Source organism: Primulina tabacum, chromosome 6, assembly GCF_025594145.1.
Source record: "Primulina tabacum isolate GXHZ01 chromosome 6, ASM2559414v2, whole genome shotgun sequence".
In the NCBI taxonomy this organism is placed as follows: domain Eukaryota; kingdom Viridiplantae; phylum Streptophyta; class Magnoliopsida; order Lamiales; family Gesneriaceae; genus Primulina; species Primulina tabacum.
The window spans coordinates 33321582-33326620 of record NC_134555.1 but is presented as its reverse complement, the minus strand read 5'-3'; the positions used below and the strand labels follow the sequence as shown (position 1 = coordinate 33326620).

Sequence of the window (5039 nt, the reverse complement as noted above, 5' to 3'; positions counted from 1 at the left end):
ATTCTTAGTATGCAATTGATGTTTTTTTGAAGGCAAGTGATAAATTTCAGAAGCTTTCATATATAGCATACAAGTACTTGTCTTATCATTTTATCATTCCAGATTATTTTTATGTTTCTTAGTAAGTAAGCTAGATATGTATGTATTGAAAATATGCTTGAAATATTCAATTGCTTGGAATGTTCCTGCAACCAACTTGATGTATATTGTTGTAGTTGAATCTGTGTTGGTTGTTGTAGGTTTTTTACTTGACAATGGAATATGACAACCCAACTGAAGAGCTCGGGGGAGAATACATTGAAGGAGTAGAACTGGATCATATTTCACAAAAGCAATGTAGAGTTCCTGATTTATCTTTGCCAGAAAACGTTGAGGTACCAACTGAAATCTCTGTTGTCGATGTTTTGAAGAGCAAACTAGCAGTGGTTTCAATTGTGAATAGTGTTGAAGAGGCATATTTGTTGTATTGTCAATACGCGCATGTCAAGGGATTTAGTGTGAGAAAGGGTGATCAACGTTGTTTTCCCAAAACTAATGAACTTCAATCAAAGGAATTTAATTGCTCATGTAAAGGTTCAAAAGATGAAAAATGTTCTAGTAAAAAGATTCCAATTTATCAAAAGTTGATCACTAGAACTAAATGTAAGGCCAAATTGAAAATTACAAGGGAAAAAGGGGGTGAATGGCGAATGAGTAGACTTTTGGAGGAGCATAATCATGAGATGTTTGCACCTGATCAACCTCACCTGTTAAGATCGGCACTCAATTTATCACATGCAAAAAAATCCACTCTCGAAGCTATGGTGAATGCTGGAATATCTGTATCTAATGCAGTTTGTTTTATGGAAAATATGAAGCATGTGGGCCATACATATGTACTTTTAGAAAAACAAATTTCGAACTTTGTAAAATTTTACAAAGACTTCTTGAAGATGTTTAGATTTCTAACCATACATATGAACTTAGAAAAACATCAGATAACCCAAAATTAACTGGGTGGGTTGTAAGGTGGAAAAGATGGATGATTCCCTGTAAACCTTCTTTTTTTATATGTATGTGTTCGTTTCTTAAAAAATGTCAGATTAATTGGAAACCAGCGGAGGGCCAGCGGAGGACGAATGAGCTCTGGATGCCTTCATTTCAATCGTGACAGGACCACCAGGCCCGAATCCAGAGCAGTTGGTGCCAAATATTAGCTCACCCATTTTGGTGCTGTGGGGTGATAGATATCCTCTGACCCCAATAGATGGACCGGTGAGGAAATACTTAGCATCGTTGCCGGCTCGACTACCAAATGTGAATCTAGACTTAGCCCATGAAAAGTTGCTTCCTTGGATGGCTAATCTTCCACTTTCTTATTGTATGTATGTTTTAGGGAATCCTATTCTTGATTCAACAACTGTATATATATTACATATTGTATAGGGATGATGTTCTATTTTCTAAGATTTTTATATACAAAGCTGAAATAGCTTAACATACCTGTACGTAACCAAAGAATTACCAACTTCATAACTACTTTGGATTTGTAACAGGTGAATGATGAAATTGAATTTTCAAAAAAAGTTGTGAGTGTCTTCAATATGAGAATCAATCAACTTGTAGCTCTTCTAAGCGACAAAAATTAAGCATTCATAAAATATATCTTAAACAAAAGTAAAAAAGCATTAACTTAAATATATCTTACACAAATTCTTGACAATATTAGAGAATTTTAAGCTACTGCTAACTTAATTATATCTTACATATTACAATATTAAAGAGGACACCATAGCAATACCAAGAAGAACTCTAGTCATCATGAAATTGTAGAGATTCCAGCAAGACTTTCAACTCTTCGGATAGCTCCTCCATTCTTAATGCATTTCTCTGATGCTCACGTGCTAACTCTACTTGAGCATCAACCAATTTAGCTATTTCCTCGTTTTGTTTTTTTTCAAACTCGAACTTGGAACGGACGTTGAACTCGAACTTGGCACGGACCTTGAACTAGAACTTGGAGCGAACGTTACACTCGAAATTGGAGCGGACGTTGAACTCGAACCAGCAGCAACGAAAGGTTTCTTCATGTATTCATCAAATGCTCTCAATGCCTCTTCTTTATTGCGATATCCCTTCTAGCAAGCACCTCTAAAGCCATTAACTTGTACTTGAGCCTCTTCCCAGCGCTCATAAAAACCTTGTTTTCTCCCATTAAAAACAACATATGTTTTTTCCTATATCAAAATAAAATTTTACAAAAAATTCAATAACTAAGCATGATATACAAAAAACAATAACATAAGTTCTAATTAAAAATGGTAAATGAATATAGAACACGTAATTAAAAAATTTACCATCGCGGCAGATAGCTTTGTCGTGAGGAGATATAATAATTTCGACTCAACCATACATTGAAGATAGCACAACAAAACCATGAAGAAGCACAGTAAGAAATTAGTTAATTGTACACAACAAGATCGACGAGGTTGGCAGGCTTCTAGATTGGCAAATTTTTCATCTCAGGTAATTTAGAAATTTATGGTCACCCTCTAATGTTATTCATTTTCTATTATATTGTTAAGGATGATTGTGGTACGAGTTTCTCATCATTTTTCTATTTGGGTTGACAATTTCCCTAAACTGGATATTGCTGCTTCAGGTGTTAACTTCATAGTAAACACAGCTTCATACGTACATGCCATGACTGACTTTGGTAGTCATTTGATTATTTTACCAGAAAATATAATGTATAAATGGCTAACAAAACTTCAGAAAACAACCCTCGAATCAGAAAACAATAAAACCCAAATCAATCCATGTAATAGCCACACTCTTCTTCTGCCTCCTCCTCTGCAACATCCATGTCCAAGCTCAACCCAGCACCATAGGATACACCTGCGTAGCAAACCAATCAGCATATCCCTGCCAAACCTACGTCTTCTATAGAGCCGCATCCAGATTTCCTCGATTTAGCCACAATAGGCGATCTCTTCTCAGTCAGTCGCCTCATGATATCAACTCCCAGTAACATTTGAGACTCTAGTATCCTGGAGTCTAATCTATTCTGGTGGGGGGAACTTGCCTTCAATTAGGCCAAGCAAATGAAGGCTTGCTAACATTTTTGTGAAAAAAACACAATACAATGAAAGGTATTTGAGACAATAGTGACGATGGCCCTTCTAGATAAACACCAGATCTCAAATATGCAATAATATATTAACAAAAGCAGATAGCGGTATATGAAGTTCATTTTAACAATGAACAACATTTCAGTTCAACGTTCCGATGATCTTCAGCTGCGGATGTAGCTTTCGAACATTCCAGCCTCCAGATCAAGCTTCGCCGCTTTCCTCTGGAAGATGAAATTGTGGGTGAGATAATAATATTTACCACTCTTCTCAACTGTGACCGAACCATGGTTTGTGGGGGGTTAATGTAGAGCCCAAAAATCAGTACACGTAAAACCCATGCATTTATTTAATTGTTAAATTATTTATTCAAGTTTAAAATGATTTATAGCGATGTATGATCTATTGAAATTGCAATATTTTAAATTAATTATGTTTATGTGATGCATATTAAATATTTTCTTGAGTTTCATGTTTCAGGCGATTATTCGATGCGGGATCGAGGAAAAGAGACCGGTGACGATTTTGGCAATTTTTAAATGTGATATTTTATCTTAAGTTAGGATTGGGACATTTTAAAAGATTTATTTAGTTTTTAGCATTTTAAAGCCTAATTTATTTATTATGTGATTTTAAGATTTTAAAACTTTTAAAGTTTAGTCATTGTGCATTTTATTTTGTTAATTAGGGGATTTTGAAAGAGTAGAGGGGATTAACTTTTAAACTAACATTTTTATTTATCATTAAGCAATCTAATTACCCTTAATTAATCACACACACACACATTACACACACTTACACACACTTACATGTTTTTACACACACCACATATACAATTTGCACACACATATTTTCTTCCATTTCATTTCAATTTTTTGAAGAGAAAACCTAGGGTTTTAAAACAAAGAGCAGCCGCCCCTCTCCCTTCGTCTTCCAGCAAGTTTTCGTGAGTTTTGTTGCAAGAAAATCGTTCCACGTTCGTTCCGGATCAATCCTCGCGTCGTTCCCGCTTCGGTATCGTCGTTTCGGTATTTCAAATCATCATAAGAAATGTATATTCTTTCGTTTTTGCATCGATCTTGTCATATTATTAATTTTGATGTTTATTGTATGAAAACATGTGAATGTTATGCAAAAGTTTGAGCAAAAATGGTTGGATCGATTTTGAAACGTTTTTGGATCTCAAAACTCAAAGTTTGCTGTCATTTTAAATACTGCGACTTTTTGGTCGACCTTTTGGAAAAACTTTCAACATATAAAACGTAGAACTTTTTGATACCTTCGATTTGACAGTAAATTCGAAATATTTGGATAACAAATGAGTGAGTTATGATTGTTTTCGTGGGACTTCTTAAACTGCGATTTTCTGAAAATATGTTCTTGATGTGTTCTTGAAGTTTTATTATTGCAGGCTTCGTTGGGGATCGATGGGTGAGCGCTTCTACGTTTGGGTATGTCGAGAATGATGTTGGGTTGATTGTTGGTGTTTTGTTTCGTGTCATTAGGCACTGGGTGGAATTAGAAGTCGGAGGAGTGCTTTTGAGGTCAATTGTCGTGTTCACGGATTTGTTGCGTTGCTTGTGATGCGTAGTTGTTTTGGGGCAATTGTATAGGTTTGATTCAGTGCTATAGTGTCCTACGGTGGGTCTCGAGGCGTTGTTCACTGTCCATTTAATCGAATTTGAAGAGAATAAGCTTCTAAGTCGCGGAGTCCAGAAGACTCGGCGCCGGAGCGGTAATATTTTATCGCCCGAGCGCCACTCTTTCTGTCCGAGGGTACGCTTCCAGAAGACCTGGCGCTCGAGAGGTAATATGTTACCGCCCGAGCGCGGCCCCATCTGTAAGAATGTTTGGTTTTTTTTTTTTTCAAGTTCAATAGTGAGTTCATGTCTTTTAATGTTGGGAAATGTTCACACATAACTTTAGAGA

At 36.0% G+C, this 5039-nt stretch overlaps 1 long non-coding RNA gene across 2 annotated transcripts; it reads right to left on the bottom strand.

Moving 5' to 3' along the window:
* Positions 1–1766: 1766 nt before the first annotated feature.
* LOC142548141 (uncharacterized) lies at positions 1767–3367 on the bottom strand. Of its 2 annotated transcripts, XR_012820916.1 has the most exons (4): positions 3246–3367; positions 2337–2381; positions 2032–2216; positions 1767–1983 (listed from the first exon to the last, which is right to left on the bottom strand). It is a non-coding gene; the product is annotated as an uncharacterized LOC142548141 (long non-coding RNA). The 2 variants fall into 2 exon arrangements; XR_012820915.1 differs by having other exon boundaries at positions 1809–2216.
* Between the last annotated feature and the right edge of the window lie 1672 nt (positions 3368–5039).